Below are 20357 nucleotides of genomic sequence, written 5' to 3' on the forward strand. Positions count from 1 at the left end.
ATATTTTGATGAGATGTACGTTGTCTCTCCTCTAATGGTGTTATGTGAACATCGACTACATGAAACTTCACCATGATTTGGGCCTAGGGGAAGGCATTGGGAAGTAATAAGTAGATGATGGATTGCTAAAGTGACACAAGCTTAAACCCTAGTTTATGCGTTGCTTTGTAAGGGGCTAATTTGGATCCATATGTTTCATGCTATGGTTAGATTTATCTTAATTCTTCTTTCGTAGTTGCGGATGCTTGCGAGAGGGGTTAATCATAAGTGGGATGCTTGTCCAAGGAAGGGCAGCACCCAAGCGTCGGTCCACCCACATATCAAATTATCAAAGTAACGAGAATCATATGACCATGATGAAAACTAGCTTGACAGTAATTCCCACGTGTCCTCGGAAGCGCTTTGGTTTATATAAGAGTTTGTACAGGCTTGTCCTTTGCTACAAAAAGGACTGGGCCACCTTACTGCACCTTATTTACTTTGTTACTTGTTACTCGTTATGAATTATCTTATCACACAACTATCTGTTACCGATAATTTCAGTGCTTGCAGAGAATACCTTGCTGAAAACCGCTTGTCATTTCCTTCTGCTCCTCATTGGGTTTGACACTCTTACTTATCGAAAGGACTACGATAGATCCCCTATACTTGTGGGTCATCAATGGGCTTCCTCAAATTTCCCTAGGTCTTCGTGAGCAAGCGAGTTGGATGCACACCCACTTACTTTTCTTTTGAGCTTTCATACACTTATAGCTCTAGTGCATCCATTGCATGGCAATCCCTACTCACTCGCATTGATATCGATTGATGGGTATCTCCATAACCCATTAATTTGCTAGTTGATGTGAGACTTTCTCCTTTTTGTCTTCTCCTCACAACCGATCACCATCATATTCTATTCCACCTATAGTGCTATATCCATGGCTCACGCTTATGTACTGCGTGAGAGTTGAAAAAGCTTAAGAACATCAAAAGTATGAAACAATTGCTTGGCTTGTCATTGGGGTTGTGCATGATAAATACTATGTGTGATGAATATAGAGCATGACAAGATTGTATGATTTTGTAGGGATGACTTTCTTTGGCCATGATATTTTGAGAAGACATGATTGCTTTATTAGTATGCTTGAAGTATTATTGTTTTTACGTCAATATTAAACTTTTGTTTTGAATCTTATGGACCTGAATATTCATGCCAAATTAAGAAATATTACATTGATAAACATGTTAGGTAGCATTCCACATAAAAAATTATGTTTTTATCATTTACCTACTCAAGGACGAGCATGAATTAAGCTTGGGGATGCTTGATACGTCTCCAACGTATCTATAATTTTTTATTGTTCCATGCACTTATATTATCCATCTTGGATGTTTTATATGCATTATTATGCTATTTTATATAATTTTTTGGGACTAACCTATTAACCTAGTGCCCAGTGCCAGTTGTTGTTTTTTTTCCTTGTTTTAGTTTTTACAGAAAATCAATACCAAACGGAGTCCAAACGGAACGAAACTTTTTCACGATTTTTCTTGGACCAGAAGACAACCACAAAGCTTCGGGAAGAGGCCACAGGAGCCACAAGCCAGGACGACGCGCCCTAGGGGGCGCCCCCAGGGCTTGTGGGCCCCTCGGGACTCCCCTAACCCTAATTCCAGCTCTATAAATACCCAAATATTCCCTGTATACCAGAAGGCACACCAAAAATACTTTTCCGCTGCCGCAACCTTCTGTCCTCGTGAGATCTCATCTTGGGGCCTTTTTCGGTACTCTGCCGGAGGGGGATTCGATCATGGAGGGCCTCTACACCAACTTTGATGCCCTTCCGATGATGTGTGAGTAGTTTACCACAGACCTACGGGTCCATAGCTAGTAGGTAGATGGCTTCTTCTCTCTCTTTGCTCTTCAATACAATGTTCTCCTCGATGTTCTTGGAGATCTATTCGATGCAATCTTCTTTGGCGGTGTGTTTGTTGAGATTCAATGAATTGTGAGTTTATGATCATATTATCTATGAATATTATTTGAGTCTTCTCTGAACTCTTTTATGCATGATTAAGATAGCTTTGTATTTCTCTCTGATCTATTGATTTGGTTTGGCCAACTAGATTGATTTTTCTTGCAATGGGAGAGGAGCTTTGTGATGGGTTCAATCTTGCATTGTTCTCACCCAGTGACAGAAGGGGTAGCAAGGCATGTATTGGTATTGTTGCCATTAAGGATAAAAATATGGTTTTTTTACCATATTGATTGGATCTATCCCTCTACATCATGTCATCTTGCTTAAGGCGTTACTCCGTTCTTGTTAACTTAATACACTAGATGCATGTTGGATAGCGGTCGATGTGTGGAGTAATAGTAGTAGATGCAGAATTATTTCGGTCTAACTTTCACGGACGTGATGCCTATATTCATGTTCATTGCCTTAGATATCGTCATGATTATTCGCTTTTCAATCAATTTGTTCATCCACCGTATGCGTTCTTTCAAGAGAGAAGCCTTTAGTGAAAACTATGGCCCCCGGGTCTACTTTTACCATATTATTTTCAGATCTATAAAACAAAAAACCCAAAAATACTTTGCTGCAATTTATTATTTTGCACTTTTATTTATATTTTATACCTAGCACTATCAGATCTCATCCTTGCAAGTAACCATGAAGGGATTGACAACCCCTTTATCCCATTGGGTGCAAGTATTTGTTTGTTTGTGTAGGTGCTATCATTGGAGACTTGTGTGTTCCTCCTTGGATTGATACCTTGGTTCTTAACTGAGGGAAATACTTATCTCTACTTTGCTGCATCACCCTTTCCTCTTCAAGGGAAAAACCTACGCAGCTCAAGAAGTAGCACTCCGCCCCGGATCTCCATTGCTGGTGTCTCCCGGCCTCGATGAGCTTGTCCACGGCCTCTCCAGGATGAGCCTACGCCCATTCCCTCACTCTTCCCCTCTTCCCGACGCCATATGTCGTCGCCCCGCACCGGCCAAGCTCCGACCATTGGCTGCGGTCACCGCGCGCCCTACCACGCCCGCGCCATGTGCCACGACCGGCCTGTGCGCTCCGCGTGGCGTCCCTTGGCCGCGTCCGGCCGCGACCGGCCATGTGCTGGCCACGCCCCCGCCCGCGTGAGGCTGCGACCCCCCTCACCCCTGTAACCTGCTGCAGCTCTGTTGCTTCGCCGCTTCTGCTTGCTACTCCACCGCTCCTGCCTCGCTGCTCTGCCGCTCCTACTTGCTGCTCCACGCTCCGGCTCCGCTCCCGTCGCGCTCGCCCCCCCTCTTCCACTTCCACACTGGGCCTCGTGGCCGCTGGCGCCATGCTCGTGCCCGTCCCAGCCACCCAGCCGTGGCCTGAGCCACTTCCTTATGAGGCCGGCCCATTATTAACTAGCACTAACCCCCTGCCTAATTAGTTAGTCTAACCCCCACCACCAAGTATGCTAAATAAACAATCTATTTAGCAAATGACCCTATGACACCTCGGCCCCACTGCCTAGATTTGACCAGTCAACCCAGTCAATGTTGACTGTTGACCCGCTGACTCAGCTGGCCTAGCCCACTCGTCAGCTCCTCTGTACACTTCAGTGGGTACTCGTATTTGGGTTAAATGTTTTTGAATTAATAACAAATCTGTAATTTCAGAAAATGATTAAAGCTTAAAAATAATAGAAAATAAAACCATAACTCAGATGAAAATAACTTATATATCAAAGTTGCTCAAAAGAATGTGACGAATCCATTTATGCAATCCGCATGCCTGCCACACCCCTCTAACATAGCGAACATCGACATTCCCCCTCTGGACCAAAATACCGGAAATCACCTGGAGCTGGGAAAACCCCTCCGGATGTTTTCCCTCTCCGTCTATAACGCGTAGCATTGCGTTAGGTCACCCCTAGCACATCATACTGTCATGTCTTGCTCTCTGTTGCATTTGTATGCCTGTTATTTATTGTTACTTCACCTCTTCTCTCTGATAGACCCCGAGACTGACGCTGCTCCCGAGGTTGACTACACCCCTAATGACCAGACCTTTTCAGCACAGCTTCCAAGAAAGCAAACCCCCTTGATCATTCTGATATCACCCATTTTTTTGTCTTATGCTTGCATTAGAATTGCTATTGTTTTTGTATGATGTTGTTCTGATGTATAGCCTGATTTTGTAATTGCTTTATACCTAACTGTAGGCGTTCTGGGCTCGGGGGTACCCAGATCTCCCTTCCTGCAGCCCATGGCATGCTCCTTTGATGGCCCGGTATGGCCCAGCTGCTGGACCCCCTCCCCAAGTCAAGACCCCCGCCAGGTCCCCGGCCTCGCGAGGAGAGCGGCGCCAAGACCTCCTGAGGGGCAGCTCTCCGAGCCTACCTGCCAAGGAGCCAAGATCTCTATGCAAGTACCCCGCCTCACGAGGCTCTCGGTGATGTAAGCCATGATGACCAAGGCCAGACGGGCGCCAGCGGGCGCAGAGGAGGACAGTTTCCTCTTTGGTGCTAAGGAGGCAAGGACGAAGGCGGGTTCCCAATGAATCCCCCAAACTTTTCCATTTTGGTGCAACAAAACCAAGACCACGAGCTCGGCAGGACGGATGTCATCGCCGAGCCCACTCCTGCGTCACGACCAAAAGCTTTGCAGGCAAAGACCACCTTTCGTCAGGATTATATGTACTTCTTGCCCCCTTTCAAATTGGCCTTTGTGGGATCCCTTACCGCCTAAGTTATGAGGGAAGAGGACCGAGGCCACTATAAATATAGGTCAGCCACCACCATAGAGGGAATGAGACCCAGGGACCAATTCATCCTCACCTCCAGAGCCCTCGCGAGGCTGCTCGACCACTATACTAGTTCATCCTCAGCCTCCTCATGAGGCCAATCCACCACAAAGCAGGAGTAGGGTTTTACACCGCAAGGTGGCCCGAACCTGGGTAAACCGTTGTGTTCATCTTCTCCCCCGCTCGCACGAACTCGACGAGGCTAGCATGTGGGGTGGAGAGCTTGAGGTTTGAGTTGGTTGAGATCTTCGCACACGCCCCTGAGTTCGAACCTTCTTGGGTCTGCGGAGCCCCGAATCCGACATTTGGCACGCCAGGTAGGGGCGTGTCGAAGTCCTCCTTCCAGTTCCGTTTCGTCTCTGCTCCATCGCTTCCATGGCCGACGCACGCCGAGTACGCGCCGAGCACCGGGCTGCTCGCGTCGCCCAGACAGCACCCGTGGGCCGCGACGTCCCGTGTTGCTCTGCCTCTCCCGTGGCTAACGATGCCACCGACCCTGCCGCTCACGAGTAGCAGGATTCCTCGCTGCCACCTTTCGTGCGACGTGATGGCCGCACCGCCTCCCCGTCACTCACTCCTGCCACGGGCTCGTCCTCCCATGCTCGACGCGGGCCGGCAAACGCGGTAGGCTGCGCTACTCATGGCGCGCAAGCTGCTGCGCTACCGTCCCGCCGACGAGGGCTACGGCACCTGGCTCGGCCGCATCACCGAGCTCGTCAACGCCGCCGGCGAGGCCCCGGCGCCCTCCCACTCGTTCCGTCACCCGCTGTCTTGGGCGGGCAACGTGGCCCATGGCGTACCTCCTCCTCCTCCTCTGCGCGGCGCCGACCAACCCAGGCGCGATGCGCACCCGAGCGACCCGCCACGCGGGGCGCCTGCACAGGATGAGGCTGCCAGGTGGTGCAACGGCCACAAGGTGACGCGCGTGCACTCCCAGCGCCACTGTGCCAGCATCAAGACCATGTGCCTCCGGAGGCTGCAGCGCATGGGCGTAAAGACCGAGCTCCCCCGACGCGTGTTGCGCCCGTGAGTGCAGTATGCTGCCGTGCCTTCACCCCGGAGTTGTGCCGCGTCGTCTTGCTCGGCAAGTTCAAGCAAGATCTGCTTCCACGCTACGACAGCACCCCCGACCCTGTGCAGTTCCCCCATCTCTACTTGCTGAGCATTGAGGCGGCAAACGGTAACGAGAAGGTCATGGCGAACTGGTTCCCCATGGCCCTCAAGGAGGGCACGCGCTCCTGGTTTCTGCACCTCTCGGAGGGGTCGATCTCCTCTTGGGATGAGCTTCAAGAGCGCTTCATCGCCAACTTCCAGGGCACCCGCGACCGCGCCCCTGTGGTGAACGACCTATAGTGCATGAAGCAGCAGCCGGGCGAGACTCTGCACAAGTACATACAGCGTTTCACGAATGTTCACGTCAAGATCCCGAAGGCGTCGGATGAGGCCATCACCTCAGCGTTCACCGATGGCGTCAGGGACGTCAAGATGAAAGAGGAACTTGCAATCCATGAGGACTTGTGCTTGGCCCTAGAGATGTTCAACCTGGCGAACAAGTTCGCAAGGGCCGAAGAAGGCCGCCTCTCCCTCCTCGAGCTTCCGGAGGCCGACCCTGAAGACAAGAAGGCCAAGGCTAAGGAGGCAAAGTGCAAGGGCCCCGCCATGCTGGCAGAGGAGCCCGAGATGAAGCACGAGCGTGACCATGATGAGCCTCCCAGGAGCAACTGCCCATTCTGCATCTTCCACAACGTACACAACCACAACACCAACGACTCCCAGGAGCTCAGGGCACTCCGTGATGGGCGCCTTGGCCGCCGCCCCGAGCGTGGTGACCGGCTACGGCCGTGGAGGAGGCCGCGGCGGGGGCCGCTGGGACAACCGCGACCCTTGTCAGGACTAGCGCGACCTACCTCACGAGGACCGCTGGCGGGACCAGCCTCGCGACGGCCCCTAGCACCACCAGCCTTGTGAGGACCGCCCTCAGGGCAATGCCGACCTCCCTCCGCTGCCGCGGCCGCCAAGGAGAAATGACGACAACCGCCAGGACGATAGGGCTGGGGCTTCCTAGAACCCCGTGCGATCGCCTGCATCCTAGGTGGAGCCCATGCCCCTTCCTCGAACCGCATCTTCAAGCAGTTCTCTCGTGAGGCCGCGCGTCCCTCCCGAAGCTTGAGGCCGCGCGTCCCCTTAGGTGGTCGCAGTACGCCATCACCTTCGATTTCAAGGACCACCTCAAGTGCTCAGCCGCCGCAGGGACGCTCCCCATGCTCTGCACGCCCACCATCAGCAACATCCTCGTCACCAAGACCCTCATCGGCGGTGGCGCGGGGCTCAATGTTCTCTCTGTCGAGAGGTTTGAGACGCTTCAGGTGCCCTATGACCATGTCCTGCCAACCAAGCCGTTCTCTGGAGTGACCGATGGCTCCACCGTCCCTTTGGGGCAGATGCACCTCTCGGTCACCTTCGGTAAGCGTGACAACTACCACACCAAGCTCATTGACTTCGACGTCGCCCACATCGGCCTCCCGTACAACGCCATCCTCAGGTACCCGGCCCTTGCCAAGTTCATGGTGGCAACCCACCATACAACGTCCTCAAGATGCCAGGGTGCAGCGGCATCTTCATGGTCACCTACGATGAGAAGGATGTGGTCTGCTCTCTTGAGCGGGCCTAACAGGCTACAATGGCTGAAAACTCCGAAGACGAGGGCGACATCCTGCCTCACGAGGTCACTCCCAAGAAGAAGAAGCAGCTCCTCCCCAAGAGCCGTCAGGATACTAGGGCGCCCACAGGCGGTACCTTACGGTCTACGCCCGCTGCTAGGGCACCTCTTCCTCCTGCATAGGAAGGCGCACCTAGCGCTTCCCTTAGGACGGGCTTGAGGGCTTCCATCTGGAGAGCCTCTGACCTGACCAGTGTGACGGGGGAGGTGCTCGGGCACCACTTGGAGGCGTGCTTCGATGCGCGCCCCCACAAGCAAGGAGCATGGCACGGGGCACCAGGCGCACAAGAATTAATCACCAAGGTGATCGAGGAGCTCCAGGAGGCGCAGGCCATGCATGGCGAACGCTTCCCCACACAGCCTCCCAGTGCAGCTGCTGCCCCCGACGTGGGTGGCGAGCTGTGCGTCTGCATCAACATCCCGGGCCACAACAGGGCCGCTTCGCAGGACCTCTTCTGGCTGTCCCGCGTCGGCTGGAGCGGGGGCTACCCCTGCAACTACATCCGCATGTCGTTTGGCCTGCTGGATGTGGACGCCTCGTACTAGCGCCTCATGCAGCATGCTATCGCATTTTAGGAGGCCAGGCGCTTGGCGGTCATGTCTCAGGAGGTCCCGGGCCCTCGCGAGGCTCTTGGGCCTTGTGAGCTCCCCAGGCCTCCAGAGCCACCAAGCTCGTTAGGGGCAATCTCCGAGGCACGTGTTTCTTCAGCTACCCCGACGCTTCTACAACATTGGTGCCAGGTGACTTTTTGGTTTGTTTAGTTGAGGGTGCCCCTCGGGCTGCACTATCCTCAAGCTGTCAGGGCCCGCCCTGCAGTCGCGCCACTTCGTTTGTGTACCTTGGACTTGTTATGCCTTCGCAAGCTACTGAGATCATTAACCCTGCACATGTTGGTGTATCACTTCTGGCATAGCCTCTGCGGGCACCGCGTGTTGCCAACTCTCCTCCTGAGCGTCCCATGAGAGGGGGTACCGGCACGGCACCTGTGCTCAGATCCGTCCCTGCAGTGCTGATAAACCTACAAGACTGAGCTCTGACCCTTGGGCCGGCCCCGCGCGCGTCACCTCACCAGGTCCTTAGTGCCTCCGTCTTCTCATGGAACGATCATGAGCAGATCGACAAGCAGGCGTCGCTTCTCATATCTTGTAGTCGTCTAATTTACAGGGACCTCATGAGCCAAGCGTTCAAGTGACATTCCTCCCCCTCATGAGGGATGGCTTCGACCGAGCGGCTGCCCGGTCCGCAAAGGCTAAGTATATCGATCCGCTCGCCCCAGCCACTGGCCGAGGCCCTCTCCAAGCACCCTCTGTGAGGCAAAGCCACTCCTCTTCCGTGCAAATTGCTTGCATGTAAAAAGGGGGCTCTTGAGCATTGTGCCTTAGGAGCTCCTACTGGCTCTCGAGCCCTCACGCCCTGGCCTTGCACACGGCATCGCGACCTGGCATACCAGCGGTGGCTGAGCTTCGCTCAAGAGCCGGGTCCTGAGGACGTAGAGTGTCAAGGTGGGCAAAGAAGGGGGGATGGTGCGCCCTGCGAGGGGAGACGGTGAAAGGGGCGCGGTCTGGCAGCATAGGAATTCTTTCAAAACATGATGGGTGTAAAATTTCTTATGCACCCTAGCAGGACTTGTGCTGGTTCATTTCAGAACAGGAGATGCAAACAGGATCAGAAGACTCCGGAGACGCGCGGCCCCACAAACCAAAGGTTCGCTACGGGCTACGAATGCACTAAGCTAAGTTATCCAACTCACGTTGGGCACGAGCCCTCCTTCTAACGCCTTATTTTCTAGCAGTCTCGCTCAAGCAAGGAACCCCCCTCTTTAATCTTCCGGTAGCCACTTGCGCGCCAAAGGGGACCTCCTGAGCATCGCGCCTTAGGAGCTCTTACCAGACCTCGGGTTGCTCACCTCCTGGCCTTCCACACGACATCACGACCTGGCATACCAGTGATGGCTGAAGCCCACCTGGGGACTGGGTCCTATCGACGCAGAGCAACACGCTGTCGTAAGACCAAAAAGGGGACCCGTGCCCAAGCGAGAGACGCAAGCATAACCAAGAACATAAGCGGGAAACACTACAGATAAAGGCGCAAGCGCCAAGATTCTTACACACCCCCACGGGGCCTTTCATGACTTCGATGCAGGAAAAAGAAATAAAAGAGGCGGCCTCCTGAGGGCTGCGGCTCAGGAGGCACCGGCTCTGGCGTCAAGGCACCTAGTAGGTGTCCTCCTCCTCCTTGACCCGGGCATGGCGGCGTGGTGGCTCGTCGTAGTCTTTGTTGTTTGAGCTTTTCCCGGAGGAAGTGTCGCCGCCGCTGGAGACATCGCGTGCGTGGGCAAGGGCAAGTTCACTGGCGAGGGCCTCACCGCCCTGTTGGCCGCCGTTGTCATAAGAGCGGTCGCCACCGCCGTTGCCGCCCCCCGGGCAGCATTCCAGGCATCCGCCATCTTCTTTAAAGACCTTGAAGAAGAGCATCATTGCCCCGTCGTACTTGAAGTGGAGGGCGTGCCTCCCCGTCGAGCCGCACGCGCGGGCGGTCGCTCCCCATCCTCGGGTCATGAAGATATAGCTGGAGAGGGTGGCCTCAACCTCCGCCTTTGAGTACTAGTTACAGCAGCCGTCGTGTTGCAGCCACAGCTCAGCGGGCCCACTCGCTGGCAGATCTTCCGCCAGGGAGTGTGGGAGTTGGATCGAGGTGCTTGGCAGCCTTGCCACCCACACCACGAACTCGCGTGTCGTGGGCTCCGCGTGAATCGATGGGCTGGGAGGTCGGGCCGCCGTCGCGTGCCTCTATCCTCGTCCTTGACTTCCGTGGCTCTCGTAGACACTCCCGCGGGAAGGGCCCCTTCCACGAACGCTGGAACCGGCGCACCCTCCCAGTGGAGTGCGCTTGCATTGAAGAAGGGCCGCCGCAGGTGTCGCGGTGATCTTGCAAGGACGGTCTCCTCCTCTCTTTGGCAGGGGCGACTCCGGTTCCTCTCATGGAGCCTTCCCCTTCTCGGCGGCTAAGAACCTTCTTACCGGCACCATGAATGCTGCAACAAGTGCGTAGAGTGGGGGAGCGAGAAGATGAAGATGGGCTAGGGCCTCCGTCTCCCTCGCCCTCTTATAGGCGATCAGAGGCCCACCAGTGTCCCTCCGTGTTTGTGCAATGATGGCCCTGTGGTGTGATACGTCTCCAACGTATCTATAATTTTTGATTGTTCCATGCTGTTTTATTATCAATCTTGGATGTTTTATAATCATTTATAGTCATTTTATATAAGTTTTTGGAACTAACCTATTGACATAGTGCCAAGTGCCAGTTGTTGTTTTTCCATGTTTTTTACATCACAGGAAATCAATATCAGACGAAGTCCAAATGCCACGAAACTCCACGATGATTTTTTATGGGCTACAAGGAAGGCAATGGGCCCTGGTTGCACCTGGGGGTGCCCCAAGGGGGGCACAACCCACCAGGGCGCGCCAGGAGGCCCAGGCGCGCCCTGGTGGGTTGTGCCCACCTCGGGTGCCCCCTGGACCGCCTCTTTGCTCTATAAATACCCCAAAAATACCAGAACCCTAGAAGCGTCGACAAAATATTCATCCAGCCGCCATAGAGTCCAGAACCACCAGATCCAATCTAGACACCATCACGGAGGGGTTCACCACTTCCATTGGTGCCTCTCCGATGATGCGTGAGTAGTTCTTTGTAGACCTTCGGGTCCGTAGTTAGTAGGTACATGGCTTTCTCTCTCTCGCTGAATTCTCAATACAATGGTCTCTTGGAGATCCATATGATGTAACTCTTTTGCGGTGTGTTTCTTGGGATCTGATGAACTTCGAGTTTATGATCAGTTATATCTTTTTATATCCATGAAAGTTATTTGAGTTTCTTTGATCTCTTATATGCATGATCTCTTATAGCCTCGTATTTCTTCTCCGATATTTGGGTTTTGTTTGGCCAACTTGATCTATTTATCTTGCAATGGGAAGAGGTGCCCGGTAGTGGGTTCGACCTTACGGTGCTTGATCCCAGTGACAGAAAGGGAACCGACACGTATGTATAGTTGCTACTAAGGATAAAAAGATGAGATCTATATCTACTGCCATATAGATAAACGGATCTTGTCTAGATCATGTCATCGTTCTTATTGCATTACTCTGTTTTTCCATGAACTTAATACACTAGATGCATCCTGGATAACGGTCGATGTGTCGAGTAATAGTAGTAGATGCAGGCAGGAGTCGGTATACTAATCTTGGACGTGATGCCTATGTCATGATCATTGCCTAGATATCGTCATAATTATTTGAATTTCTATCAATTGCCCAACAGTAATTTGTTTACCCACCGTTTGCTATTTTTCTCGAGAGAAGCCACTAGTGAAACCTACGGCCCTCGGGTCTTCTTTCTCATAATATTTGCTTTGCGGTCTACTTATTTGCTCTCTTTTATTCACATCTATTAAACCAAAAATACAAAAATACTTTGCTGCACTTTATTTTATTTGCGATCTATTATTTCAATCTATTATAATTTTCTCCCGTCTCTGTGCCAATTTCTGGCGCTGTTACCTGAAAGGGATTGACAACCCCTTTAACACGTTGGGTTGCAAGTGGCTGTTATTTGTTTGCAGGGGCTGTTTACGTTGTGTTTGCTTGGTTCTCCTACTGGTTCGATAACCTTGGTTTCATATCTGAGGTAAATACCTACCGCCCCTGTGATGCATCATCCCTTCCTCTTTGGGGAAATACTGACGTAGCTTCAAGCGACATCAAAAGGAATTTCTGGCGCCGTTGCCGGGGAGGATCTTCAACATAACTAGGTTCCTAATCACAAATCTCATCTCCTCGCAATTTACATTATTTGCCATTTTTCTCTCATTTTCCTCTCCCACACTTCCCAAAAAATTGCCATTTTATTCGTCCCTCTTTTCACCGATCTCTTGTCTCTAGTCCCGATGGCTAGTGTCCCTACTCCTCCTTTGTCACCAGATTTTGAAGTTCTTTACTTCAAGCAAAGACAAGGAGAAAATTTGAAAGATGCATGGTATAGGCTTATGGAATCATATCGTGTTTCCAATCTAAAGGGGGATGCTAAGGTTTTGCTTCGTAATTTTTACATAGGATTAGTTTTGCATCATAGACAACTTCTTGATTTTGCTGCTAAAGGAAATCTTATTGAGCTTGATGCAAACGCTGCCTATGAAATTTTGGGAGGAATTTTGGGAATTCCTCCTCAAAAGAAGTGGTTTTCCTTTACCCCTGAGGGAGTTCAAATGTTGGACAAACTTGGTGATTTGCATAAACATATGGTTGACATACAGAAATATAATGAACCCCTCAAGCACCTTAATGGTAGCATCAATCGCATGAATACCTTGATTACTCTTTGCAACAAGCGATTGGATATTTTGGATCTTAAGATGGTTTCTTTTTCGGAGAATTAAGGGAAGCGTAAAGAGCCTCCCGGGTTTGAGAAAACCCTTAGAAAAATTGCCAAAACTACGGAAGACAAAATTTAGATCCTTGCCTTACGCCTAGCTAAGGGCGTAAAACTATAGCGCTTGTTGGGAGGCAACCCAATGAATAAATTTATTTTTGCTTTTTGCTTTCTGTTATTGAGTGTTTACACAATTATGCTACTGGTGAGATTGTGCTTTTTATGTTTTAATCAGTGTTTGTGCCAAGTAAAGCCTATAGGATCTTCTTGGGTGATAGTTGTTTGATCTTGCTGAAAAAGACAGAAACTTTATGCTCACAAAAACAATTGTTAAAAATCACCAGAACGTGATAAAATGCCAATTCTTTTTGCAGAAGATTAATATACAAATTATCCAGGTCTTCCTATTTTGGTAGAATTTTTGGAGTTAGATAAGTATTCGCTAAAATCAGATTACTACAGACTGTTCTGTTTTGACAGATTCTGTTTTCTTTGTGTTGTGTGCTTATTTCGATGGCCCTATGGTTTTCTTTCATGAGTTTTTGCCATAGAAAAGTTGGAATACAGTAGATATAATACAAAAACAAAATATGAATTTGTTTGATACAGCACTTACAGTAGTGGTTTGCTTTCTTATACTAACGGATCTCACAAAGGTTTTGTTGAGTTTTGTGTGATTGAAGTTTTCAAGTTTTGGGTTTCTTACGATGGATGAAGGAAGGATGTAAGAGCCTAAGCTTGGGGATGCCCTGGCATCCCAAACTATTATCCAAGAATGAGCAACCAACTAAGCTTGGGTATGCCCCCGAGTGGCATCCCCGCTTTCTTCCAACAACTATCGGTATTTTACTCGAGACTATATTTTTATTCGTCACATGATATGCGTTTTGCTTGGAGCGTCTTGTATGATATGAGTCTTTGCTTGTTTTAGTTTGTGTTTTAAGTCACCAATCCTTACTGGACACACCTATTTGAGAGAGCCAAAATTATATCATGACTTGTTAGAATTGCTCTCTGTGCTTCACTTAAATCTTTTATGAGCTAGGACTTGCTCTAGTGCTTCACTTATATCTTTTTGAGCACGGTGTGCTTTGTTATTTTTGAAGAAATGCTCTCTTGCTTCACTTAGATTTATTTGAGAGTTAGTAAAATTTTGAATAAAATTCTCTCTTGCTTCACTTAAATTATTTTGAGAGAAAGAAAATTTGTTATGCTCATTGTCGGTGTCAAAACCGGCGGATCTCGGGTAGGGGGTCCCGAACTGTGCGTCTAAGGTCGATGGTAACAGGAGACAGGGGACACGATGTTTACCCAGGTTTGGGCCCTCTCTATGGAGGTAATACCCTACTTCTTGCTTGATTGATCTTGATGGATATGAGTATTACAAGAGTTGATCTACCACGAGATCGTAACAGCTAAACCCTAGAAGTCTAGCCTGTATGACTATGGTAATGAGTATCTGCCTTTCCGGACTAAGTCCTCCGGTTTATATAGAGATCGGGAGGATCTAGGGTTACATAAGGTCGGTTACAAAGAAAGGAATCTACATATTTGGTCGCCAAGCTTGCCTTTCACGTCAAGGAGAGTCCCATCCGGACACGGGTGCAGTCTTCGTCTTCACATCTTCACAGCCCATCAGTCCGACCCATGGCTATCAGGTCGGACGCCCGAGAACCCCTTAGTCCAGGACTCCCTCAGTAGCCCCTGAACCTGGCTTCAATGAAGAGGAGTCCAGCGCGCAGATTTGTCTTCGGCATTGCAAGGTGGGTTCCTTTCTTTCCGGATACTCCACAATGGTCTTCGGACAATCGAGTTCGGCGAGCAGCACATACTTCCACAGAGGGCATAATAATTTATGAATCCAATCTTCTGGCAACTTTTTACAACACGACATTATGTCAGGCCGTTCATTATTTCGAACCATTGTTTCACCCGCGGCCCCACGTTCCGAAACGCGGTTGTCATTGACACGTCTCATCCCAGTAGAGATCGTGTCCCCTTATTAAGGGATTCTTTTACCAACACAGACGTGGGTAACCCAACCTTCCTCAGGGTATAACTCCTTGGGAATAGGCGAATTTTAAGTCCCGGGAGGAGGCGTTCGATATTCTCGGTCTTCATAAAGGGGCACAGACCCGCCTTTCCTCTCCACGCTTGCTTCTTCTTCGACTCTTACTACCTCGAGTTCCAACACCCAGGTCTCACCCTTTGTAAGCCCAAGTCATGTCCGGATCCAGCCGTCAAGGCCGGTGGGTGGATTCTTCTGTCACAGAGGAGGATGTCGCAAAGCTTCAGGCGGCCAGATACCTGACCACAGAAATCCTCCACCGGCTTCCCGCGGAGGGGCAGGTTATCCCTACCCCCAGATCTAGCGAGAGGGTCGTGTTTGTTTCCCACTTCCTCCAAGGATTGGGGTTCGCCCTCAATCCCTTTGTCTGGGGGCTCATGTTCTATTACGGGTTAGATTTTCACGATCTCGCCCCGAACTCCGTCCTTCTCATCTCGGCGTTTATCGTCACGTGCGAAGCCTTCCTCCGAACTCCCCCACACTTCGGCTTGTGGCTTAAGACCTTCAATGTGAAACCGCAAATGATGGAGAGGGAACCGACAGAGTGCGGTGGTGCCTCAGTGAGCAAAGCTCACCAACGCTATCTGGCTAAAAGGATCTTTCAAGGAATCTTCCGACTTATGGCAGCAGGAGTGGTTTTATATCACCGAGCCCCGTGGTTCCAAGTGGCCAGCTGCGCCTGCGTTTCGATCCAGCCCCCCAATTCAGCTTGCATCGTGGATTAAAAGGGGTTGGACTGGGGATCAGTTGACGAGGTGCGGACTCTGCAAAGCCGCATCCGAAGCCTCATTGAGAAGGAAATCAATATTGTCAACGTTATTCAGGTAATGCTAGTCCGCCGAACCCTGCCGTGTCAACGACGGCCTCTCCGCTTGTGGGAGTTTAATCTAGAAGGGCCACAGACTCTTCAGCACTTCTTCGGCACTACGCACGAAGGAATGTGGAATTTATTCTTCGGGAAACGAAAACAATGGCCGAGTACCACCGAAGATACTGGCCTAGACTGCAACCATGCATCCGGACACCCCGGTAAGTATTCATCTGCCAAACACCTCATAATCAGTTATCCAGTGGTAAGACACTGATCAAGCCATCCTTTTTCAGGGCTGGATAAAGAAAGCGGAACAGATTAGGTGTCCGGCCCCTCTTCTCGAAGACTCAGCTAACCCCGTGTTAACAAGGATGCTGGCACCGGCACCGTACCAGGCGCCGGCAAGGGAGGACAAAGAGGAGAGTAAGAAGACCCGGGATGACCTTCGTTCCGGAGGTAAGTCAGATACTGAGTCCGGAGAAATCGACATTTCCTCGCCTGAAGACAAAGGAGAAAGGGAAGCCAGTATCCCTTCTCCATTCAGGAGGAAAAGGGCCACCTCTGAAGGTTGGGAGGGGCGGTCTCCTAAGAGGGGCAAGATGCCACCATCAAGCGGCTCAGGTATGGGAGGCGACGCCGTTGAACAACTCCATCATGAGGACAAGCCCTCGACCAAACCGTAAGTGCATCCGGGGTGCTTTGGTAGCGTCCCGCTCCTTTCCCGTTATCGAAGAGATACGTAACGTGCCTGTGTATAGGTAATAGCCCCTGAGACTCGGGTTGGCTTCCCATGGGAGGCGAACGGAGGATCAAGAAGAAATATTCAAGGACTAATCTGATTGACTTGAATGCAGGCTGCTTCTCCCCTGGCTACTTCCTAGACTACGGATATTGCCGAGCTGCAGCGGAAGCTTGATGTGGCAGGGGATGATATTGTGTTAATCAATATGCGCCTTGACGAGTCGCAAAGGTATGTATTCGGGGTAGTCCCTTCACATATATGTCTGTGACATAAGCATGATGCTGAAAGTTATATGCTGGAATATGCATGGCTGCAGATGGTGCTGCGCTGTTGAAATTCTTCGGGCGGAGCAGGCCCGGGCCAAGGAGCAGGCCCGGTTTAGCAATGCGGCTGCCGAAAAGGCATCGGCTGAGTTAAAAGCCGAACAGGCTGCTCGGCGCCAAGACGAGGAGAAGATATCCATGATGGCGCTCGAACTAAAAAATGCTGCTAGCCGCTGTGGCCTTCTTGAGAAGGAGAATGAAGCCAAAACAGATGAACTTGACAAGGCCTTACGAGAGACGAGAGAAGCGCGGTTTGAATCCAGAGCAGCCCATGAGGAGATCCGGCAAGCTGGGGAGGTTGCGGCCAGTAGGCCCTTTTTGCTGCAGACTAAGTTCGGCGATCCAAACTATGCTCAGCTTAATCAAGTGTGGAGTTCTCCAGACGAGTTTTTAGACTTGCCGAAGAGTTCTTCCGATGCAGCGCAGTTTTACTAGGCGTGAGAGGGGTATGCAACGGAGAAGCTTTTCTGGTCACAATTTGGCGCGTCGAAGCGCCCTCTGTTGCTGAATGAACAGATGTCCCAATGGGTCGAGCTTCATAGGATATCCGGCGCTGCCATGAAGAATGTCATAATCCGGTTGTGGCCAACTGAGCCTGTTCCGAATAGCTACTTCGGCTTGGTGCAGCGGCTTGTTGATTCGGTGCCACGTATCGACGCTGTGAAGCGGTCGGTGTGCATTGAGGGTGCATGGATGGCCTTTGCCCGAGTCAAGACATTCTGGGGGAAGATGAAGGCCATCGATGTTGCGGCGAAGAGTCCACCCAAGGGCAAGGACCGTTACAAACCAAAGCATTATTTTGAAGACGTCCTAGAGGCCGCCCGCTTGATAGAGGGTCAATGCTCGAAAGACATAATGTTCGAGTGAGGTGTGTGAGAATTGTAAAAGACAATTTTATAGTTAATCGATTTTTATGTTTTGCTCGAAAGCTTGTGCTCCCCCTGTGCGGACGTTTTAGTATAATCTGAAAGTTTTCCAGTCGTCGGCTTCAACCCCCTCGTAGGAAGTACGGGGGTGTTCGGAAAAGCGTTTAATCACTCTTGATCCAACGTCTTGGTCCATGAAGGAGGTGATAATGCAGCGAACCAGGCAACCAGACTATAGGGCGTTAACACTTTCACTTAGCCATAGGAGTTTTATAGGGGGGGCTACGATATAGCCCCTGGTATGTATACAGCGTATTCCAATACGGTGCGTTACATACATGACCTGGAAAAAAGGTCCTTCGTGTGATACAGAGGGAATCGCGACAGATTCCGATAAGTCATCGAGTGGTTGACCAGCTCGCGCAGCATCATGACAGTCGGTTTTCGGCTTTCTCTACTGGGGTGCTTGACCAGATGAACTGGAAGCATAATCGCAGTAGTTCTCCCTTTACTACCCTAGCCGATAGAGCGGAACGTAGGGTAGCAAGACAGGAGCCGGGCAACCCAACCATTGACCCAAGACATGATTCAGAGCTGATGCATATAAGGCCAAACTCGCGATGCCGAAGTACACTATAAAACTGTTCGGACTTTGTTGGTAAGTCATTTGTTCCCGTACCGAGCCCCTGGCAGGTTTAAGCCGGGGTATATGTGTGAAACAACCATAGGAGGCGTATTCATTTGCGGAAAGACGCGGAGGATTAATTCGGATAATGTTTACAGGGACCTGAGTGATATGCCAATGATTAGTTGCTATATATAAAGGCCACAACCCCGGCTATTTGATATGCCCGGGGTCGGAGGCGGAGGAAAAAGGCATGTTACACGCTCAAAAAAGAGTGCGGTCTACAAAAAGCTATTTTGGGCCTCCTGTCGCACGTCTGCGCCGCCTGTCCTCGGGGAGGGGAATCCTTGACGAAAGTAGCCCTGTAGGTGAGTGTACGGATCCGAACTCCGATGGAGTCGGTTTTAGATGTTTGTCCATTGCGCCACCTGTTTTTAAGAGATAATGAAGAAAGAAAAAAGGAAAGTAGATAAAAATGTTACGGGAATGCTTGCCGGCTTGTACGTATTGTGCTTCCGCCAATGCCCATGGTATCTTAAGTGCGTAGTGATGTATGCGTAGTATGAATTTTGCGGGTATATGAGGTGGGCGGCGGAAGCCGAACTGCTATTTCCGCTCCGGGGTTGATCTATCCTCGGGGGGAAATTGCTTCTGACCCCCGGTATTTGGTTGGTGAACCTCTCCGTCGTCCCTATCGCCTGGCGGCCTCCTCCCCTTGTGTTCGGCGTTGAGCTTGCTGGCCTGCTTGAAGACCCAACAGCTTTTGTTGGTATGATTAGCTGGTTTATCGAGGTGGCCGTGAATCTGGCAGGGTCGGTCCAGTATGCTGTCTAGGTTGGATGGTCCGTCTCGGTTCGCCTTGAATGGCTTTTTCCGTTGATCGGGTTTTGGATTGCTGAATCTGGCGTTGACCACTGTGTCGCGTGATCTTTCATTATCATTGCGACTGTTGTGTTTGCTTCGTTGTGGCTTGCCATTGTCGTCTCGGATTTTGGAAGTGCTCGAGTCGCTGGCGCTATTGCTTGTACGAGCGAGCGAGCTGTCTTCTCCCGCGCAAAAGCGAGTCATTAGAGCAGTAAGGGCTGTCATGGATTTAGGTCCTTCTTGACCGAGGTGGCGTGCAAGCCATTCATCCCGGACGCTGTGTTTGAAGGCCGCAAGGGCTTCCGCGTCTGGACAGTCGACGATTTGGTTCTTTTTAACTACGAACCTAGTCCAGAGCTTCCTGGCTGACTCTCCGGGCTGCTGGACAATGTGACTTAAGTCATCGGCGTCCGGTGGCCGGACATACGTTCCTTGGAAGTTGTCGTGAAAGGCGTCCTCCAAATCTTCCCAGCTGCCAATAGAATTTTCCGGCAGACTGTTTAACCAGTATCGAGCTGGTCCTTTGAGTTTTAGTGGTAGGTATTTGATGGCATGAAGGTCATCTCCGCGGGCCATGTGGATATGGAGGAGGAAGTCCTCGATCCATACCGCGGGATCTGTTGTTTCGTCGTATGATTCGATATTCATGGGTTTGAACCCGTCTGGGAATTCATGCTCCATTACTTCGTCTGTGCAGCAAAGAGGGTGTGCGGTGCCTCTATGTTGGGCCACACTGCGACGTACCTCCGATGGAGTCCATTTGCGGTTTTCGGCCGGGGCGTGGCTAGGTTTGTCTCGTCCGAATAGGTAGCCGTCATCGCGTGTCGAGGCAGGCCCTCGCGATCCGTAGATCGATCTTGCGTGTCCTGCTCTACTATCCAAGTCCTATTGAAGGTCGTCTGTACAACCCCGAGCTGTTTTATTCTTGCCTTTACGGCGAGGTGGGGTAGTCTGGTGTTCGGCTTGAGTTGCCGCTTTATCCGGACCAAGTTGTGGTTGACCTACCGCATTGTGCGATGATGGTACGGGCTCCAGCGCCTTGTCATCGCACTGAGGTAGCAATCTATGCTTCGGATAGCTTTTGGCTGGGCCACTAAGGCCGTATTCTTCGGCGGCCAGGACTTCAGTCCATCTATCATTGAGCA

This window comes from Aegilops tauschii, chromosome 2 (assembly GCF_002575655.3).
Source record: "Aegilops tauschii subsp. strangulata cultivar AL8/78 chromosome 2, Aet v6.0, whole genome shotgun sequence".
In the NCBI taxonomy this organism is placed as follows: domain Eukaryota; kingdom Viridiplantae; phylum Streptophyta; class Magnoliopsida; order Poales; family Poaceae; genus Aegilops; species Aegilops tauschii.